This window comes from Platichthys flesus, chromosome 10 (genome assembly GCF_949316205.1).
Source record: "Platichthys flesus chromosome 10, fPlaFle2.1, whole genome shotgun sequence".
Lineage (NCBI taxonomy): Eukaryota > Metazoa > Chordata > Actinopteri > Pleuronectiformes > Pleuronectidae > Platichthys > Platichthys flesus.
In genome coordinates, this window is record NC_084954.1 from 24,442,477 (window position 1) to 24,461,771 (window position 19,295).

At 45.3% G+C, this 19,295-nt stretch overlaps 25 non-coding genes and 1 pseudogene across 25 annotated transcripts; all 26 read right to left on the reverse strand.

The window, feature by feature from the left end:
• Positions 1 to 1,790: 1,790 nt before the first annotated feature.
• Positions 1,791 to 1,982, reverse strand: LOC133964216 (U2 spliceosomal RNA). The gene has a single exon (XR_009923682.1). It is a non-coding gene; the product is annotated as a U2 spliceosomal RNA (small nuclear RNA).
• Positions 1,983 to 2,159: 177 nt separating this feature from the next.
• Positions 2,160 to 2,272, reverse strand: LOC133963431 (U5 spliceosomal RNA). Its single transcript, XR_009922933.1, has one exon. It is a non-coding gene; the product is annotated as a U5 spliceosomal RNA (small nuclear RNA).
• A 504-nt stretch (positions 2,273 to 2,776) lies between these two features.
• On the reverse strand, positions 2,777 to 2,968 carry LOC133962757 (U2 spliceosomal RNA). Its single transcript, XR_009922330.1, has one exon. It is a non-coding gene; the product is annotated as a U2 spliceosomal RNA (small nuclear RNA).
• Positions 2,969 to 3,145: 177 nt separating this feature from the next.
• LOC133963711 (U5 spliceosomal RNA) lies at positions 3,146 to 3,258 on the reverse strand. Its single transcript, XR_009923198.1, has one exon. It is a non-coding gene; the product is annotated as a U5 spliceosomal RNA (small nuclear RNA).
• A 513-nt stretch (positions 3,259 to 3,771) lies between these two features.
• LOC133964217 (U2 spliceosomal RNA) lies at positions 3,772 to 3,963 on the reverse strand. Its single transcript, XR_009923683.1, has one exon. It is a non-coding gene; the product is annotated as a U2 spliceosomal RNA (small nuclear RNA).
• A 177-nt stretch (positions 3,964 to 4,140) lies between these two features.
• LOC133963712 (U5 spliceosomal RNA) lies at positions 4,141 to 4,253 on the reverse strand. The gene has a single exon (XR_009923199.1). It is a non-coding gene; the product is annotated as a U5 spliceosomal RNA (small nuclear RNA).
• A 513-nt stretch (positions 4,254 to 4,766) lies between these two features.
• On the reverse strand, positions 4,767 to 4,958 carry LOC133962799 (U2 spliceosomal RNA). Its single transcript, XR_009922370.1, has one exon. It is a non-coding gene; the product is annotated as a U2 spliceosomal RNA (small nuclear RNA).
• Positions 4,959 to 5,135: 177 nt separating this feature from the next.
• On the reverse strand, positions 5,136 to 5,248 carry LOC133963432 (U5 spliceosomal RNA). The gene has a single exon (XR_009922934.1). It is a non-coding gene; the product is annotated as a U5 spliceosomal RNA (small nuclear RNA).
• A 513-nt stretch (positions 5,249 to 5,761) lies between these two features.
• On the reverse strand, positions 5,762 to 5,953 carry LOC133964218 (U2 spliceosomal RNA). The gene has a single exon (XR_009923684.1). It is a non-coding gene; the product is annotated as a U2 spliceosomal RNA (small nuclear RNA).
• Positions 5,954 to 6,130: 177 nt separating this feature from the next.
• LOC133963433 (U5 spliceosomal RNA) lies at positions 6,131 to 6,243 on the reverse strand. The gene has a single exon (XR_009922935.1). It is a non-coding gene; the product is annotated as a U5 spliceosomal RNA (small nuclear RNA).
• Positions 6,244 to 6,758: 515 nt separating this feature from the next.
• On the reverse strand, positions 6,759 to 6,950 carry LOC133962800 (U2 spliceosomal RNA). Its single transcript, XR_009922371.1, has one exon. It is a non-coding gene; the product is annotated as a U2 spliceosomal RNA (small nuclear RNA).
• Positions 6,951 to 7,125: 175 nt separating this feature from the next.
• Positions 7,126 to 7,238, reverse strand: LOC133963835 (U5 spliceosomal RNA). Its single transcript, XR_009923318.1, has one exon. It is a non-coding gene; the product is annotated as a U5 spliceosomal RNA (small nuclear RNA).
• Positions 7,239 to 7,751: 513 nt separating this feature from the next.
• On the reverse strand, positions 7,752 to 7,943 carry LOC133964219 (U2 spliceosomal RNA). Its single transcript, XR_009923685.1, has one exon. It is a non-coding gene; the product is annotated as a U2 spliceosomal RNA (small nuclear RNA).
• A 177-nt stretch (positions 7,944 to 8,120) lies between these two features.
• Positions 8,121 to 8,233, reverse strand: LOC133963434 (U5 spliceosomal RNA). The gene has a single exon (XR_009922936.1). It is a non-coding gene; the product is annotated as a U5 spliceosomal RNA (small nuclear RNA).
• A 513-nt stretch (positions 8,234 to 8,746) lies between these two features.
• On the reverse strand, positions 8,747 to 8,923 carry LOC133963020 (U2 spliceosomal RNA; annotated as a pseudogene).
• A 5,167-nt stretch (positions 8,924 to 14,090) lies between these two features.
• Positions 14,091 to 14,202, reverse strand: LOC133963723 (U5 spliceosomal RNA). Its single transcript, XR_009923209.1, has one exon. It is a non-coding gene; the product is annotated as a U5 spliceosomal RNA (small nuclear RNA).
• A 513-nt stretch (positions 14,203 to 14,715) lies between these two features.
• Positions 14,716 to 14,907, reverse strand: LOC133962816 (U2 spliceosomal RNA). Its single transcript, XR_009922386.1, has one exon. It is a non-coding gene; the product is annotated as a U2 spliceosomal RNA (small nuclear RNA).
• A 177-nt stretch (positions 14,908 to 15,084) lies between these two features.
• Positions 15,085 to 15,197, reverse strand: LOC133963437 (U5 spliceosomal RNA). Its single transcript, XR_009922938.1, has one exon. It is a non-coding gene; the product is annotated as a U5 spliceosomal RNA (small nuclear RNA).
• A 505-nt stretch (positions 15,198 to 15,702) lies between these two features.
• On the reverse strand, positions 15,703 to 15,894 carry LOC133962598 (U2 spliceosomal RNA). Its single transcript, XR_009922181.1, has one exon. It is a non-coding gene; the product is annotated as a U2 spliceosomal RNA (small nuclear RNA).
• Positions 15,895 to 16,071: 177 nt separating this feature from the next.
• On the reverse strand, positions 16,072 to 16,184 carry LOC133963438 (U5 spliceosomal RNA). Its single transcript, XR_009922939.1, has one exon. It is a non-coding gene; the product is annotated as a U5 spliceosomal RNA (small nuclear RNA).
• A 513-nt stretch (positions 16,185 to 16,697) lies between these two features.
• LOC133962625 (U2 spliceosomal RNA) lies at positions 16,698 to 16,889 on the reverse strand. Its single transcript, XR_009922206.1, has one exon. It is a non-coding gene; the product is annotated as a U2 spliceosomal RNA (small nuclear RNA).
• A 177-nt stretch (positions 16,890 to 17,066) lies between these two features.
• Positions 17,067 to 17,179, reverse strand: LOC133963439 (U5 spliceosomal RNA). Its single transcript, XR_009922940.1, has one exon. It is a non-coding gene; the product is annotated as a U5 spliceosomal RNA (small nuclear RNA).
• A 513-nt stretch (positions 17,180 to 17,692) lies between these two features.
• Positions 17,693 to 17,884, reverse strand: LOC133962801 (U2 spliceosomal RNA). Its single transcript, XR_009922372.1, has one exon. It is a non-coding gene; the product is annotated as a U2 spliceosomal RNA (small nuclear RNA).
• A 177-nt stretch (positions 17,885 to 18,061) lies between these two features.
• Positions 18,062 to 18,174, reverse strand: LOC133963440 (U5 spliceosomal RNA). Its single transcript, XR_009922941.1, has one exon. It is a non-coding gene; the product is annotated as a U5 spliceosomal RNA (small nuclear RNA).
• A 505-nt stretch (positions 18,175 to 18,679) lies between these two features.
• On the reverse strand, positions 18,680 to 18,871 carry LOC133964220 (U2 spliceosomal RNA). Its single transcript, XR_009923686.1, has one exon. It is a non-coding gene; the product is annotated as a U2 spliceosomal RNA (small nuclear RNA).
• A 177-nt stretch (positions 18,872 to 19,048) lies between these two features.
• On the reverse strand, positions 19,049 to 19,161 carry LOC133963441 (U5 spliceosomal RNA). Its single transcript, XR_009922942.1, has one exon. It is a non-coding gene; the product is annotated as a U5 spliceosomal RNA (small nuclear RNA).
• Positions 19,162 to 19,295: the final 134 nt, after the last annotated feature.

Here is a 19,295-nt window from a genome sequence, read left to right on the forward strand (position 1 = left end):
TTGTCTGGTCTTTCTGGTTGTGAGGCATATTTGGACGACATTGTTGTGTATTCTGGGTCCTGGGACGAGCACATTCAGCAGCTGTATTCTGTGTTTGGGCGTTTGCGTGACGCCAATCTTACTTTAAACCTTGATAAGTGCGAGTTTGGCCAGGCGACAGTGACCTATTTGGGCAAAGTGGTTGGTCGGGGCCAAGTCAGGCCGGTGCACTCCAAGGTGGAGGCTATTCTTTCTTTCCCTGTCCCTCGTTCACGGCGGGAATTGCGCCGGTTTCTGGGGATGGCGGGCTACTACCGTAGTTTTTGTAAGAACTTTTCTGCGGTAGCTGCTTCCCTCACTGACTTGTTGAGCCCGAAGGTGTGTTTTCGCTGGACTGAGGGCTGTCAGCGTGCTTTTGACTGTATTAAGGCTTTGTTGACTACGGCCCCAGTCCTGTCTGCCCCTGTGTTTGATCGTCCATTTAAACTGTCTGTTGATGCCAGTGATGCGGGTGCGGGTGCTGTTCTGCTTCAGGAGGGGGGGGACGGGGTTGAACATCCCGTCTCTTACTTCTCCAAGAAGTTCAACAAACACCAGCGCGTGTACTCTACTATTGAGAAGGAGGCGTTGGCCTTGGTCCTGGCGCTGAGCCACTTTGAAGTTTATGTGGGTTCCGCGAGTTCGCCAACTGTGGTGTATACGGACCACAATCCTTTAGTTTTTGTGAATCAGATGCGGAACACTAACCAGAGGTTAATGCGCTGGGCGCTCTTCCTGCAGTCCTTTAACGTGGTCATTCGGCATGTGAAGGGGCGGGACAACGTCCTGGCCGACACGTTGTCACGGTGTTAGGTCTTGTGAATGTGTTGTTTTTTTTTCCTTCCTCCCTGGTCTTCACGTTTGCCCCCGGCTATTCACAAGCTCTGGGTGGGGGTGTTACGTGTGGCCAGGAGGTGGGGCTCTGTGTGAGAATGTGTGTGTGTTTGTGCCTCTCTCCACCTTTCTCTCTCTCTCCACGCAGCCAGTCCTCAGGTGAGACTCATCACCTCGTCAGCTGGAGCTGACTTAAGGAGGCTGTGAATTTCTTTCTCGCTCTCTATTCTTCCATGCAGGTGAACGGGTGAGGAGACCGAGGCTCCGGTTTCCCCCATGCCGGAAGTCCTTTTGAGCTTTTGTTATGTTGGTAGTTGGTTCGGGGGTTCCCGGTAGTCCTGTTTTCGGATAACCTTTTTCTTTCATTTAGGTAGTGGGTTATTTAGGCAGACTTAGTTCGGGGGTGAACACTGACTTCGACGGCCGATGGCTGGCTCAGTGTTCCCCTCTCTTTTGTTTGTTTCGGCCGGGAACCTCCAACCCTTTTGGTTTGTTGCCTTTCTAAATATTTGTTTGTTTCAACCAATAAACATTTGTTATTATTTAGTGGCAACAGTTGTTTCTGATTCTTTATTTGATGTGTTCCGGGCCTCACGAGCCATTTCTTATAGGTCCGTAACAGCGATACATCCCTGAACCACTTACATTGGGTCCAAAAGCGGACTCTGCTTTCTCACCAAGTCTCCCAGGAGATGTTGAGTGAAAACACGTTTCAGTTTTTGACAAATGCTTCTGATTCTATTTGGAATCCAGTTGATGCTCATTGTGACCCCGTGCAGAGTCATGCATAATCACTTCACAAGGCAGTGAGTCATAAGAGCAGTTTTGCACACTTGTCAAACTCTGCCAGGCCATTCCCTCAGTTTCATTGACCCAGTGTAGAATTCACCTTGAAACCTCCACAATTGTTTGAGTGTTTGCTTTTCTACAAGGTAAGAACAGAGTGCACCGTTCCCAGCGGCACTGCAATGCTAGGTCGATGCGTGGAGAGAAGGGAGCAAGCTCCAAATTTCTGCTCCTCTTGCCAAAAATCTGCTTAATATGTAGTCCTCATATAGAGGACATATCAGATATTAAACTGATAAGAACAGATACTACACTTGATCTTAGCCAAAAGGCCGAGAAGCGATAATCCACAAGTGTTGGATGTCCAAGCTAACCTCTTGGCACAAATCTCCCTTGCTGTGGTACCCCGTTTGTAGGTGTGCATAACAATGGCTGCTCATCACCTCCGCCCAAGCTCTCCTTTGTGGACACTTGATTGCTGACCTAAACAGCTCTTTGACTTTTCACAATTTCATAAGGCTCAGCCATACAGCAAAGCCTGCCAAAAATAGATTCAACTCATGTTTGTTCCTCTCCACGGAAGTCTTTAGTAAAAGGCGAAAGACTTGTGCGTTATGAAGAGAAACCAGAGTCAGCATGGCCCTCTGCTCGAGAGCAGCGGTGGAGCCTCTCGGTCACAGTCACCACCTTCGCGGTGGGCCTCTCTTTGCTTTCCGGATGTCAGATTCTAGTATACAACATTCCCACCACGCCCCCATCTGCCAACACAAATTATACAAGGCTTTATTTGCTCCTGCCCTGACTAGTGATTGGCTTTTAAGCCTTTTTAAGCAATACATCCCTGAACCACTTACATTGGGTCCAAAAGCGGACTCTGCTTTCTCACCAAGTCTCCCAGGAGATGTTGAGTGAAAACACGTTTCAGTTTTTGACAAATGCTTCTGATTCTATTTGGAATCCAGTTGATGCTCATTGTGACCCGTGGAGATTCATGCATAATCGCTTCACAAGGCAGTGAGTCATCAGAGCAGTCTTGCACACTTGTCAAACTCTGCCAGGCCATTCCCTCAGTTTCATTGACCCAGTGTAGAATTCACCTTGAAACCTCCACAATTGTTTGCTTTTCTACAAGGTAAGAACAGAGTGCACTGTTCCCAGCGGCACTGCAATGCTAGGTCGATGCGTGGAGAGAAGGGAGCAAGCTCCAAATTTCTGCTCCTCTTGCCAAAAATCTGCTTAATATGTAGTCCTCATATAGAGGACATATCAGATATTAAACTGATAAGAACAGATACTACACTTGATCTTAGCCAAAAGGCCGAGAAGCGATAATCCACAAGTGTTGGATGTCCACGCTAACCTCTTGGCACAAATCTCCCTTGCAGTGGTACCCCGTTTGTAGGTGTGCATTACAATGGCTGCTCATCACCTCCGCCCAAGCTCTCCTTTGTGGACACCTGATTGCTGACCTAGACAGCTCTTTGACTTTTCACAATTTCATAAGGCTCAGCCAAACAGCAAAGCCTGCCAAAAATAGATTCAACTCATGTTTGTTCCTCTCCACGGAAGTCTTTAGTAAAAGGCGAAAGACTTGTGCGTTATGAAGAGAAACCAGAGTCAGCATGGCCCTCTGCTCGAGAGCAGCGGTGGAGCCTCTCGGTCTCAGTCACCACCTTCGCGGTGGGCCTCTCTTTGCTTTCCGCATGTCAGATTCTAGTATACAACATTCCCACCACGCCCCCATCTGCCAACACAAATTATACAAGGCTTTATTTGCTCCTGCCCTGACTAGTGATTGGCTTTTAAGCCTTTTTAAGCAATACATCCCTGAACCACTTACATTGGGTCCAAAAGCGGACTCTGCTTTCTCACCAAGTCTCCCAGGAGATGTTGAGTGAAAACACGTTTCAGTTTTTGACAAATGCTTCTGATTCTATTTGGAATCCAGTTGATGCTCATTGTGACCCCGTGCAGAGTCATGCATAATCGCTTCACAAGGCAGTGAGTCATCAGAGCAGTTTTGCACACTTGTCAAACTCTGCCAGGCCATTCCCTCAGTTTCATTGACCCAGTGTAGAATTCACCTTGAAACCTCCACAATTGTTTGAGTGTTTGCTTTTCTACAAGGTAAGAACAGAGTGCACCGTTCCCAGCGGCACTGCAATGCTAGGTCGATGCGTGGAGAGAAGGGAGCAAGCTCCAAATTTCTGCTCCTCTTGCCAAAAATCTGCTTAATATGTAGTCCTCATATAGAGGACATATCAGATATTAAACTGATAAGAACAGATACTACACTTGATCTTAGCCAAAAGGCCGAGAAGCGATAATCCACAAGTGTTGGATGTCCACGCTAACCTCTTGGCACAAATCTCCCTTGCTGTGGTACCCCGTTTGTAGGTGTGCATTACAATGGCTGCTCATTACCTCCGCCCAAGCTCTCCTTTGTGGACACCTGATTGCTGACCTAGACAGCTCTTTGACTTTTCACAATTTCATAAGGCTCAGCCAAACAGCAAAGCCTGCCAAAAATAGATTCAACTCATGTTTGTTCCTCTCCACGGAAGTCTTTAGTAAAAGGCGAAAGACTTGTGCGTTATGAAGAGAAACCAGAGTCAGCATGGCCCTCTGCTCGAGAGCAGCGGTGGAGCCTCTCGGTCACAGTCACCACCTTCGCGGTGGGCCTTTCTTTGCTTTCCGCATGTCAGATTCTAGTATACAACATTCCCACCACGCCCCCATCTGCCAACACAAATTATACAAGGCTTTATTTGCTCCTGCCCTGACTAGTGATTGGCTTTTAAGCCTTTTTAAGCAATACATCCCTGAACCACTTACATTGGGTCCAAAAGCGGACTCTGCTTTCTCACCAAGTCTCCCAGGAGATGTTGAGTGAAAACACGTTTCAGTTTTTGACAAATGCTTCTGATTCTATTTGGAATCCAGTTGATGCTCATTGTGACCCCGTGGAGATTCATGCATAATCGCTTCACAAGGCAGTGAGTCATCAGAGCAGTTTTGCACACTTGTCAAACTCTGCAAGGCCATTCCCTCAGTTTCATTGACCCAGTGTAGAATTCACCTTGAAACCTCCACAATTGTTTGAGTGCTTGCTTTTCTACAAGGTAAGAACAGAGTGCACCGTTCCCAGCGGCACTGCAATGCTAGGTCGATGCGTGGAGAGAAGGGAGCAAGCTCCAAATTTCTGCTCCTCTTGCCAAAAATCTGCTTAATATGTAGTCCTCATATAGAGCACATATCAGATATTAAACTGATAAGAACAGATACTACACTTGATCTTAGCCAAAAGGCCGAGAAGCGATAATCCACAAGTGTTGGATGTCCAAGCTAACCTCTTGGCACAAATCTCCCTTGCTGTGGTACCCCGTTTGTAGGTGTGCATAACAATGGCTGCTCATCACCTCCGCCCAAGCTCTCCTTTGTGGACACTTGATTGCTGACCTAGACAGCTCTTTGACTTTTCACAATTTCATAAGGCTCAGCCATACAGCAAAGCCTGCCAAAAATAGATTCAACTCATGTTTGTTCCTCTCCACGGAAGTCTTTAGTAAAAGGCGAAAGACTTGTGCGTTATGAAGAGAAACCAGAGTCAGCATGGCCCTCTGCTCGAGAGCAGCGGTGGAGCCTCTCGGTCACAGTCACCACCTTCGCGGTGGGCCTCTCTTTGCTTTCCGCATGTCAGATTCTAGTATACAACATTCCCACCACGCCCCCATCTGCCAACACAAATTATACAAGGCTTTATTTGCTCCTGCCCTGACTAGTGATTGGCTTTTAAGCCTTTTTAAGCGATACATCCCTGAACCACTTACATTGGGTCCAAAAGCGGACTCTGCTTTCTCACCAAGTCTCCCAGGAGATGTTGAGTGAAAACACGTTTCAGTTTTTGACAAATGCTTCTGATTCTATTTGGAATCCAGTTGATGCTCATTGTGACCCCGTGCAGAGTCATGCATAATCACTTCACAAGGCAGTGAGTCATAAGAGCAGTTTTGCACACTTGTCAAACTCTGCCAGGCCATTCCCTCAGTTTCATTGACCCAGTGTAGAATTCACCTTGAAACCTCCACAATTGTTTGAGTGTTTGCTTTTCTACAAGGTAAGAACAGAGTGCACCGTTCCCAGCGGCACTGCAATGCTAGGTCGATGCGTGGAGAGAAGGGAGCAAGCTCCAAATTTCTGCTCCTCTTGCCAAAAATCTGCTTAATATGTAGTCCTCATATAGAGGACATATCAGATATTAAACTGATAAGAACAGATACTACACTTGATCTTAGCCAAAAGGCCGAGAAGCGATAATCCACAAGTGTTGGATGTCCAAGCTAACCTCTTGGCACAAATCTCCCTTGCTGTGGTACCCCGTTTGTAGGTGTGCATAACAATGGCTGCTCATCACCTCCGCCCAAGCTCTCCTTTGTGGACACTTGATTGCTGACCTAAACAGCTCTTTGACTTTTCACAATTTCATAAGGCTCAGCCATACAGCAAAGCCTGCCAAAAATAGATTCAACTCATGTTTGTTCCTCTCCACGGAAGTCTTTAGTAAAAGGCGAAAGACTTGTGCGTTATGAAGAGAAACCAGAGTCAGCATGGCCCTCTGCTCGAGAGCAGCGGTGGAGCCTCTCGGTCACAGTCACCACCTTCGCGGTGGGCCTCTCTTTGCTTTCCGCATGTCAGATTCTAGTATACAACATTCCCACCACGCCCCCATCTGCCAACTCAAAATTATACAAGGCTTTATTTGCTCCTGCCCTGACTAGTGATTGGCTTTTAAGCCTTTTTAAGCAATACATCCCTGAACCACTTACATTGGGTCCAAAAGCGGACTCTGCTTTCTCACCAAGTCTCCCAGGAGATGTTGAGTGAAAACACGTTTCAGTTTTTGACAAATGCTTCTGATTCTATTTGGAATCCAGTTGATGCTCATTGTGACCCCGTGGAGATTCATGCATAATCGCTTCACAAGGCAGTGAGTCATCAGAGCAGTTTTGCACACTTGTCAAAACTCTGCAAGGCCATTCCCTCAGTTTCATTGACCCAGTGTAGAATTCACCTTGAAACCTCCACAATTGTTTGAGTGCTTGCTTTTCTACAAGGTAAGAACAGAGTGCACCGTTCCCAGCGGCACTGCAATGCTAGGTCGATGCGTGGAGAGAAGGGAGCAAGCTCCAAATTTCTGCTCCTCTTGCCAAAAATCTGCTTAATATGTAGTCCTCATATAGAGCACATATCAGATATTAAACTGATAAGAACAGATACTACACTTGATCTTAGCCAAAAGGCCGAGAAGCGATAATCCACAAGTGTTGGATGTCCACGCTAACCTCGGCACAAATCTCCCTTGCTGTGGTACCCCGTTTGTAGGTGTGCATTACAATGGCTGCTCATCACCTCCGCCCAAGCTCTCCTTTGTGGACACCTGATTGCTGACCTAGACAGCTCTTTGACTTTTCACAATTTCATAAGGCTCAGCCAAACAGCAAAGCCTGCCAAAAATAGATTCAACTCATGTTTGTTCCTCTCCACGGAGGTCTTTAGTAAAAGGCGAAAGACTTGTGCGTTATGAAGAGAAACCAGAGTCAGCATGGCCCTCTGCTCGAGAGCAGCGGTGGAGCCTCTCGGTCTCAGTCACCACCTTCGCGGTGGGCCTCTCTTTGCTTTCCGCATGTCAGATTCTAGTATACAACATTCCCACCACGCCCCCATCTGCCAACACAAATTATACAAGGCTTTATTTGCTCCTGCCCTGACTAGTGATTGGCTTTTAAGCCTTTTTAAGCAATACATCCCTGAACCACTTACATTGGGTCCAAAAGCGGACTCTGCTTTCTCACCAAGTCTCCCAGGAGATGTTGAGTGAAAACACGTTTCAGTTTTTGACAAATGCTTCTGATTCTATTTGGAATCCAGTTGATGCTCATTGTGACCCCGTGGAGATTCATGCATAATCGCTTCACAAGGCAGTGAGTCATCAGAGCAGTTTTGCACACTTGTCAAACTCTGCCAGGCCATTCCCTCAGTTTCATTGACCCAGTGTAGAATTCATCTTGAAACCTCCACAATTGTTTGAGTGTTTGCTTTTCTACAAGGTAAGAACAGAGTGCACCGTTCCCAGCGGCACTGCAATGCTAGGTCGATGCGTGGAGAGAAGGGAGCAAGCTCCAAATTTCTGCTCCTCTTGCCAAAAATCTGCTTAATATGTAGTCCTCATATAGAGGACATATCAGATATTAAACTGATAAGAACAGATACTACACTTGATCTTAGCCAAAAGGCCGAGAAGCGATAATCCACAAGTGTTGGATGTCCAAGCTAACCTCTTGGCACAAATCTGCCTTGCTGTGGTACCCCGTTTGTAGGTGTGCATAACAATGGCTGCTCATCACCTCCGCCCAAGCTCTCCTTTGTGGACACCTGATTGCTGACCTAGACAGCTCTTTGACTTTTCACAATTTCATAAGGCTCAGCCATACAGCAAAGCCTGCCAAAAATAGATTCAACTCATGTTTGTTCCTCTCCACGGAAGTCTTTAGTAAAAGGCGAAAGACTTGTGCGTTATGAAGAGAAACCAGAGTCAGCATGGCCCTCTGCTCGAGAGCAGCGGTGGAGCCTCTCGGTCACAGTCACCACCTTCGCGGTGGGCCTCTCTTTGCTTTGCGCATGTCAGATTCTAGTATACAACATTCCCACCACGCCCCCATCTGCCAACACAAATTATACAAGGCTTTATTTGCTCCTGCCCTGACTAGTGATTGGCTTTTAAGCCTTTTTAAGCGATACATCCCTGAACCACTTACATTGGGTCCAAAAGCGGACTCTGCTTTCTCACCAAGTCTCCCAGGAGATGTTGAGTGAAAACACGTTTCAGTTTTTGACAAATGCTTCTGATTCTATTTGGAATCCAGTTGATGCTCATTGTGACCCCGTGCAGAGTCACGCATAATCACTTCACAAGGCAGTGAGTCATAAGAGCAGTTTTGCACACTTGTCAAACTCTGCCAGGCCATTCCCTCAGTTTCATTGACCCAGTGTAGAATTCACCTTGAAACCTCCACAATTGTTTGAGTGTTTGCTTTTCTACAAGGTAAGAACAGAGTGCACCGTTCCCAGCGGCACTGCAATGCTAGGTCGATGCGTGGAGAGAAGGGAGCAAGCTCCAAATTTCTGCTCCTCTTGCCAAAAATCTGCTTAATATGTAGTCCTCATATAGAGGACATATCAGATATTAAACTGATAAGAACAGATTTTTTTTTTTTTTGGAATTTTTTTTTATTTAATTCACTCATGAGCAGTACAATACTTTACATTACAAAGATCATCATCTCTCCACATCTTAAGACCTCCAGAATTCTATCGGACTAAAAGAAAATAAGAGGAGGTACAATAAAAGACTCTTTCATGAGTTCAGTCTACAGATTGTCAAAAATAATTTTCCATCGATCTTTAATTGAGTCGATGCCCCATTTGCTCGCCTCCAATTTAAGTTTTCGCCGCATAATGTCTTCAATACTGTGTGTAGTGTTTTCTATCGACCACTTTTCCGTCTCATTTATTATACTACCTCTTACCTCCCATAACTTAGCCTTCACAATTGATGTAAGTTCTAAGGCTTTGCACACACCTTTGTCCCCCTCTAAACTAAAATCCATGAACAGAACTTTTTCCCAATTCACCTCTTTTAGAAACCCGAATCTTTGGCCCAATTTCTTCCACAATTGTTTTGCAAAGGGACATTCAAATAATGCATGTTCCACGGTTTCTACCCCATTGCATCCACGTCTCGGGCATATCCTATTTAATGTTAAATCATGATTAAATAGAGTATTCCTCACAGGTAATTTCCTATGAAGCACCAACCAATTAAAATCTCTTAATCTGTTTTCTAGACTCTTGCATTGGGTTCTTCTCCACACGTCACTATGAACATGCAAACCATCTTTAGGGTCAAACTTAGCAATCAACGTTTCATACAGCTTTTTGTGATTAACTACTGAATCTCTTTTCCAACACTCCTTGTATTTCTTTGCCCAACTTATCATTTTTTTATAATGATCTGGCATGACCTCTGCTTTCGGAAAACTGTTTTCCCATTTCGCCACAAGAGGTCTCAGATGGATAGAGAGCCAGAATTTAATCAATGGTTGGCATTTGTGTTCAGGTGGGTTTAACATTATTCTACATGTATTTGAAAAAAACAAAACTTTGAACTTCAAACCTAAATTTGGCATGTCCCTACCACCTCTTTCGACCGGCTGATACATTGTAGCTCTTTTAATGTATTCATACCCTCCCCATATGAACTGAAACAGAGATTTTTGAAGTTTTAAACAAACTAAAGCCGGCATGGGGAAAATATAAGCCACATGAAGTAATGTCGGCAATAAATCAGATTTAATAACCAAAATCTTACCACTAATGGACAGCCTTCTTAATTTCCACATATTTAGTTTTTTCAGCACTTTTCCCAATTTTGTCTCCCAATTAGTTTCTCCATCATTGTTATTTCCAAAGGATATTCCCAGTAAAGTCATTGGCCCCGCACACAGAGAGAACCCTAAAGGGTTATCAACTCTGTCCTTCCACTTTCCAAAGTATTTGATTTGGGATTTTCCTGTATTGACTCTAGAACCAGAAGCAACTGAGAATGTGTCGATGACCTGCATAGCTTCGCGCAGACAGAAATCATCTTTTAAATACAGTACAGTGTCATCTGCATACTGGGATATGGTCAAGGATTCACCACCAGGCAGCTGTATACCCTTGATGTTAACATTTTTCCTGATTGCACATGCCAGCGTTTCAATGAATAGCACATACAAGGGGGCTGATGCTGGACATCCCTGTCTGACCCCTCTGGTTTGTTTAAAGAATTCACCAAGGTTGCCATTAACATTAACACTGCTTCCGACTTCTGTGTATAAAATCCTCAACCAACTCCTGAATCTAGCACCGAAGCCAAATTTCTTTAGTGTCCTAAACAAAAAATTGTGATCAACTCTGTCAAAGGCTTTTTCCTGGTCAAGACTGAGGACAATTAGTGGTATATTTCTGTCCTGAGAATAAGATAGTATATCTCTATGCATTTGTAAATTCCAGTTTAGTTGCCTGCCAGGTACTGCACATGTCTGATCTGAGCCGATGATTAAGGGTAGAGCTGACACCAAACGGTTTGTCAAAACCTTACTAAAAATCTTATAATCTGTACAAAGCATTGTTAGAGGCCTGTAGTTTGATATTTTGTTGACATCACCTTTTTTAAACAGCAGGGATATCACCCCTTTTCTCATGGATTCCCCCATAATCCCAGATGTACATATATAAGTGAACAACTCTAACAGCCATGACCCAATGTCTTCCCAAAATATTATATAAAATTCTTTTGTGATCCCATCTATTCCTGGCACCTTGCCCTTTTTCAAAGACATGGTTGCCCTCAGGATTTCTTCTAAAGTAAAATCTTTATCTAGCTCTGTTCTCAGATCTTCAGGTATGAATCTGTCTATATTGTCTAACAATGTTGCACCTTTCATGTAGTCAACCTTTTCTGCTTTAAAAAACGTAGAAAAATGATTAGAGATAACTTGAGCAATCCCATCAGGATCGTTAATCTCCTCACCTGTTTCATTTAAAACGGAAACTATGCTCCTCCTCTTTGCCTGTGCTTTGGACTGTCTAAAGAAGTAGGGAGAACACTTTTCGTCACTCTCCCACTTCTCTCTAAGACACCGGAATTTATAGGCCTCTGCTCTGTTGTGAAAAAATAACCTCTGTTTATCTTGCAAATGTTTCAGCAAGTCCTTATCAATTTGTCCACCTGCATTTCTCTGTTCCATTAATTTATTTATGGCTTTTTGCAGTCGGTAGTATAATTTAAATTCCTCTTTCCTTGATTCTTTTGAGTAATTCTGTGTGTAGTATCTAATACGCAGCTTTGTGCTTTCCCACCATTCACAGACATTTTCATAAAATACTCTCATATGAAAGCAATCTTTTAGAAAACACTTTAATGCTACCCTAAACTGCTGGAGCTCTAGAATATTGTTGTTTAATTTCCAATACCCTTTACCATTTTTGATCATCATTGAGGTTAGTTTTACTGAGAGCATGTTGTGATCTGTGTAAAAAACTGGTGATACTTTCGCCCCTGTCACCTGAAATTCTACCGGACAAAATATATAGTCTATCCTACTCTTCGCCCCTCTACTATTTGACCATGTGAAGCCAAGATCGTCTGGGTTAGCTTTTTTATATGAATCCACCAAATTATACTTTGTAACAATATTTATTAAACTGGCCTCGGCCTTGCTGCCCTCACTTTGGGAATTGAAGTCTCCTCCAATTACCACATGGCGGTTGGTCATGAAAGCAGTGTCAAGACTAAGAAAAAGCTCCCTTCTCTCCTTTGGAGAAGAGTGGGCATATATGTTAATAACTCTTAACCCCTTTCCCTTCCAGTCAATATCTGTTACCAAAACCCTCCCCTGTACCACTGAAAAACTGCCAACCACTTGGACTTCATTATTCCCACATAGTGTTCCCACCCCAGATGAATGGACCCCCCCAATGCTCCACCTAGATTCACCTTTGGTCCACTCTTTTGAGAATAGGTTCACGTCGTCTTCATTTTTCAAGTGGACCTCTTGCAAAAGGCATAAAGAAAAGTTGATTGAACATAAATGAGAAAAGACCACTTCCCTTTTGGCCTTGTTCCTCAAACCTCTAACATTTATGGAAACTATATGTAATGAGGACATTCTGGTAAATGAGGAATGAGACAAAAAACAAAACAAACAAACAAACCATCAAAGACGAGACACTGTGTTTTCTCTAATTTTCAACTTCACAGTCAAATTCAATGCCTTCCCTATGTGTCTTTTCCTCGGGCACCGCGTGCCCTGAGTTGGGGGTATTACCCTCTGGAAGCAATGAGCATTGCTCTGAAACCAAATCCCTGTCAGAGTTGTTCGGAGCCAGGGACTCCACCAGGACACACCCGGACGGGGGCATGCTGCCGTCAGAGTCTGTCACCTCAGTCTGCACTGGAATTTGTCCATGTTCTCCACCCTCCAGCCCATCCACCCTGGCAGCAGCCTTCACATCCTGATCGCTGTTCACCTGCAGCCCCTCCATCTCCCCTTCCTCCTGCGACTCCTCCACAACCTCAGAAAGAACACTGAACACGCTATCCACTCCCAGGGGCACAGCGCTTGTCTCGATCCTCCTTTTTTTCCCCTTGCCTCCCCTGCTTTCCACTGTGGTCCACTCAGGAACAGGTTGGCTCTCCTCTGAGGTTGTAGTCTCCTCCCCCTTCTTCTTCTCTGGGGGAGGTGCTCGTTCAGGTGGATCAACCACATTTGCCTCAATCTCATTGTCCACAAACATTTGATCAATTACCTCGTTAATTGCTCTCAGGGAGGAGGCATCAGGATCTTCGCACATTGGTCGCCTTACAATGCTTGCATAGGAGGAGCGGACCTCAGGGCAGTGCTTAAATAAATGTCCTTCAGACCCACAAAGATTGCATTTTCTGGAACGGTCACAAGTCCCCATTTTGTGTCCTAGACCCTTGCAATTTCTGCACCTCACCTGCGTGCAGGATTCTGCCGTGTGACCAAAGTCTGTGCATTTTCTGCAGTAAATAGGCTGGCCCGAGTAGTACAGATATCCTCTATTTGTGCCTATGGTGAAGGAGGCAGGGGGGTGGTGGTAGCCATCGTGACCATCTGGGTCATCCTTCAGCCGCACACGACATTGTCTTTTTCCAGTCCAAACGTCAAGAGAGTCCCTGATTTCCCTCATGCTCGAAATCACTGTCACATGCTTAGAAAGGAAGTATCTGGTTGCTTCTTCAGTTACCCAGGGATTATAGTTATGAATTGTGATAACACGCTCACCAGTTCGGCAAAGGCTTTGAATCTGGTACTCCCTCAGTGGTCCATCAGCCAAACGATCAGCCAACCTTTTCGTTTCCTCCATCTTGGTGAGATTATAGAACGTAACATCAAAAAAACGGTCGGTGGCATTTCTCTGCAAGCAGAGGAGGTCATCTATCTTGAGGGACAAGGCTCCAAAAAGAATATTAACTCCAAATTCTCTCCTATCCAAAAAAACTTCAGTACTCTTCCAAATGAATCTCAAAGTATTTTTCAGCACGGGAAGTCCCTGCTGTGAAACTGTTGCTGACGTCATTATGACAATCCACGTCCGCAAACCCTTCTCACCTGGCTAGATCTTAGCCAAAAGGCCGAGAAGCGATAATCCACAAGTGTTGGATGTCCAAGCCAACCTCTTGGCACAAATCTCCCTTGCTGTGGTACCCCGTTTGTAGGTGTGCATAACAATGGCTGCTCATCACCTCCGCCCAAGCTCTCCTTTGTGGACACCTGATTGCTGACCTAGACAGCTCTTTGACTTTTCACAATTTCATAAGGCTCAGCCATACAGCCAAGCCTGCCAAAAATAGATTCAACTCATGTTTGTTCCTCTCCACGGAAGTCTTTAGTAAAAGGCGAAAGACTTGTGCGTTATGAAGAGAAACCAGAGTCAGCATGGCCCCCTGCTCGAGAGCAGCGGTGGAGCCTCTCGGTCACAGTCACCACCTTCGCGGTGGGCCTCTCTTTGCTTTCCGCATGTCAGATTCTAGTATACAACATTCCCACCACGCCCCCATCTGCCAACACAAATTATACAAGGCTTTATTTGCTCCTGCCCTGACTAGTGATTGGCTTTTAAGCCTTTTTAAGCGATACATCCCTGAACCACTTACATTGGGTCCAAAAGCGGACTCTGCTTTCTCACCAAGTCTCCCAGGAGATGTTGAGTGAAAACACGTTTCAGTTTTTGACAAATGCTTCTGATTCTATTTGGAATCCAGTTGATGCTCATTGTGACCCCGTGCAGAGTCATGCATAATCACTTCACAAGGCAGTGAGTCATAAGAGCAGTTTTGCACACTTGTCAAACTCTGCCAGGCCATTCCCTCAGTTTCATTGACCCAGTGTAGAACTCACCTTGAAACCTCCACAATTGTTTGAGTGTTTGCTTTTCTACAAGGTAAGAACAGAGTGCACCGTTCCCAGCGGCACTGCAATGCTAGGTCGATGCGTGGAGAGAAGGGAGCAAGCTCCAAATTTCTGCTCCTCTTGCCAAAAATCTGCTTAATATGTAGTCCTCATATAGAGGACATATCAGATATTAAACTGATAAGAACAGATACTACACTTCATCTTAGCCAAAAGGCCGAGAAGCGATAATCCACAAGTGTTGGATGTCCAAGCTAACCTCTTGGCACAAATCTCCCTTGCTGTGGTACCCCGTTTGTAGGTGTGCATAACAATGGCTGCTCATCACCTCCGCCCAAGCTCTCCTTTGTGGACACCTGATTGCTGACCTAGACAGCTCTTTGACTTTTCACAATTTCATAAGGCTCAGCCATACAGCAAAGCCTGCCAAAAATAGATTCAACTCATGTTTGTTCCTCTCCACGGAAGTCTTTAGTAAAAGGCGAAAGACTTGTGCGTTATGAAGAGAAACCAGAGTCAGCATGGCCCTCTGCTCGAGAGCAGCGGTGGAGCCTCTCGGTCACAGTCACCACCTTCGCGGTGGGCCTCTCTTTGCTTTCCGCATGTCAGATTCTAGTATACAACATTCCCACCACGCCCCCATCTGCCAACACAAATTATACAAGGCTTTATTTGCTCCTGCCCTGACTAGTGATTGGCTTTTAAGCCTTTTTAAGCGATACATCCCTGAACCACTTACATTGGGTCCAAAAGCGGACTCTGCTTTCTCACCAAGTCTCCCAGGAGATGTTGAGTGAAAACACGTTTCAGTTTTTGACAAATGCTTCTGATTCTATTTGGAATCCAGTTGATGCTCATTGTGACCCCGTGGAGATTCATGCATAATCTCTTCACAAGGCAGTGAGTCATCAGAGCAGTTTTGCACACTTGTCAAACTCTGCCAGGCCATTCCCTCAGTTTCATTGACCCAGTGTAGAATTCACCTTGAAACCTCCACAATTGTTTGCTTTTCTACAAGGTAAGAACAGAGTGCACCGTTCCCAGCTGCACTGCAATGCTAGGTCGATGCGTGGAGAGAAGGGAGCAAGCTCCAAATTTCTGCTCCTCTTGCCAAAAATCTGCTTAATATGTAGTCCTCATATAGAGGACATATCAGATATTAAACTGATAAGAACAGATACTACACTTGATCTTAGCCAAAAGGCCGAGAAGCGATAATCCACAAGTGTTGGATGTCCAAGCTAACCTCTTGGCACAAATCTCCCTTGCTGTGGTACCCCGTTTGTAGGTGTGCATAACAATGGCTGCTCATCACCTCCGCCCAAGCTCTCCTTTGTGGACACCTGATTGCTGACCTAGACAGCTCTTTGACTTTTCACAATTTCATAAGGCTCAGCCATACAGCAAAGCCTGCCAAAAATAGATTCAACTCATGTTTGTTCCTCTCCACGGAAGTCTTTAGTAAAAGGCGAAAGACTTGTGCGTTATGAAGAGAAACCAGAGTCAGCATGGCCCTCTGCTCGAGAGCAGCGGTGGAGCCTCTCGGTCACAGTCACCACCTTCGCGGTGGGCCTCTCTTTGCTTTGCGCATGTCAGATTCTAGTATACAACATTCCCACCACGCCCCCATCTGCCAACACAAATTATACAAGGCTTTATTTGCTCCTGCCCTGACTAGTGTTTGGCTTTTAAGCCTTTTTAAGCGATACATCCCTGAACCACTTACATTGGGTCCAAAAGCGGACTCTGCTTTCTCACCAAGTCTCCCAGGAGATGTTGAGTGAAAACACGTTTCAGTTTTTGACAAATGCTTCTGATTCTATTTGGAATCCAGTTGATGCTCATTGTGACCCCGTGCAGAGTCATGCATAATCACTTCACAAGGCAGTGAGTCATAAGAGCAGTTTTGCACACTTGTCAAACTCTGCCAGGCCATTCCCTCAGTTTCATTGACCCAGTGTAGAATTCACCTTGAAACCTCCACAATTGTTTGAGTGTTTGCTTTTCTACAAGGTAAGAACAGACTGCACCGTTCCCAGCGGCACTGCAATGCTAGGTCGATGCGTGGAGAGAAGGGAGCAAGCTCCAAATTTCTGCTCCTCTTGCCAAAAATCTGCTTAATATGTAGTCCTCATATAGAGGACATATCAGATATTAAACTGATAAGAACAGATACTACACTTGATCTTAGCCAAAAGGCCGAGAAGCGATAATCCACAAGTGTTGGATGTCCAAGGTAACCTCTTGGCACAAATCTCCCTTGCTGTGGTACCCCGTTTGTAGGTGTGCATAACAATGGCTGCTCATCACCTCCGCCCAAGCTCTCCTTTGTGGACACTTGATTGCTGACCTAAACAGCTCTTTGACTTTTCACAATTTCATAAGGCTCAGCCATACAGCAAAGCCTGCCAAAAATAGATTCAACTCATGTTTGTTCCTCTCCACGGAAGTCTTTAGTAAAAGGCGAAAGACTTGTGCGTTATGAAGAGAAACCAGAGTCAGCATGGCCCTCTGCTCGAGAGCAGCGGTGGAGCCTCTCGGTCAGAGTAAGCACCTTCGCGGTGGGCCTCTCTTTGCTTTCCGCATGTCAGATTCTAGTATACAACATTCCCATCACGCCCCCATCTGCCAACACAAATTATACAAGGCTTTATTTGCTCCTGCCCTGACTAGTGATTGGCTTTTAAGCCTTTTTAAGCAATACATCCCTGAACCACTTACATTGGGTCCAAAAGCGGACTCTGCTTTCTCACCAAGTCTCCCAGGAGATGTTGAGTGAAAACACGTTTCAGTTTTTGACAAATGCTTCTGATTCTATTTGGAATCCAGTTGATGCTCATTGTGACCCCGTGGAGATTCATGCATAATCGCTTCACAAGGCAGTGAGTCATCAGAGCAGTTTTGCACACTTGTCAAACTCTGCAAGGCCATTCCCTCAGTTTCATTGACCCAGTGTAGAATTCACCTTGAAACCTCCACAATTGTTTGAGTGCTTGCTTTTCTACAAGGTAAGAACAGAGTGCACCGTTCCCAGCGGCACTGCAATGCTAGGTCGATGCGTGGAGAGAAGGGAGCAAGCTCCAAATTTCTGCTCCTCTTGCCAAAAATCTGCTTAATATGTAGTCCTCATATAGAGCACATATCAGATATTAAACTGATAAGAACAGATACTACACTTGATCTTAGCCAAAAGGCCGAGAAGCGATAATCCACAAGTGTTGGATGTCCAAGCTAACCTCTTGGCACAAATCTCCCTTGCTGTGGTACCCCGTTTGTAGGTGTGCATAACAATGGCTGCTCATCACCTCCGCCCAAGCTCTCCTTTGTGGACACTTGATTGCTGACCTAGACAGCTCTTTGACTTTTCACAATTTCATAAGGCTCAGCCATACAGCAAAGCCTGCCAAAAATAGATTCAACTCATGTTTGTTCCTCTCCACGGAAGTCTTTAGTAAAAGGCGAAAGACTTGTGCGTTATGAAGAGAAACCAGAGTCAGCATGGCCCTCTGCTCGAGAGCAGCGGTGGAGCCTCTCGGTCACAGTCACCACCTTCGCGGTGGGCCTCTCTTTGCTTTCCGCATGTCAGATTCTAGTATACAACATTCCCACCACGCCCCCATCTGCCAACACAAATTATACAAGGCTTTATTTGCTCCTGCCCTGACTAGTGATTGGCTTTTAAGCCTTTTTAAGCAATACATCCCTGAACCACTTACATTGGGTCCAAAAGCGGACTCTGCTTTCTCACCAAGTCTCCCAGGAGATGTTGAGTGAAAACACGTTTCAGTTTTTGACAAATGCTTCTGATTCTATTTGGAATCCAGTTGATGCTCATTGTGACCCCGTGGAGATTCATGCATAATCTCTTCACAAGGCAGTGAGTCATCAGAGCAGTTTTGCACACTTGTCAAACTCTGCCAGGCCATTCCCTCAGTTTCATTGACCCAGTGTAGAATTCACCTTGAAACCTCCACAATTGTTTGCTTTTCTACAAGGTAAGAACAGAGTGCACCGTTCCCAGCGGCACTGCAATGCTAGGTCGATGCGTGGAGAGAAGGGAGCAAGCTCCAAATTTCTGCTCCTCTTGCCAAAAATCTGCTTAATATGTAGTCCTCATATAGAGGACATATCAGATATTAAACTGATAAGAACAGATACTACACTTGATCTTAGCCAAAAGGCCGAGAAGCGATAATCCACAAGTGTTGGATGTCCAAGCTAACCTCTTGGCACAAATCTCCCTTGCTGTGGTACCCCGTTTGTAGGTGTGCATAACAATGGCTGCTCATCACCTCCGCCCAAGCTCTCCTTTGTGGACACCTGATTGCTGACCTAGACAGCTCTTTGACTTTTCACAATTTCATAAGGCTCAGCCATACAGCAAAGCCTGCCAAAAATAGATTCAACTCATGTTTGTTCCTCTCCACGGAAGTCTTTAGTAAAAGGCGAAAGACTTGTGCGTTATGAAGAGAAACCAGAGTCAGCATGGCCCTCTGCTCGAGAGCAGCGGTGGAGCCTCTCGGTCACAGTCACCACCTTCGCGGTGGGCCTCTCTTTGCTTTCCGCATGTCAGATTCTAGTATACAACATTCCCACCACGCCCCCATCTGCCAACAC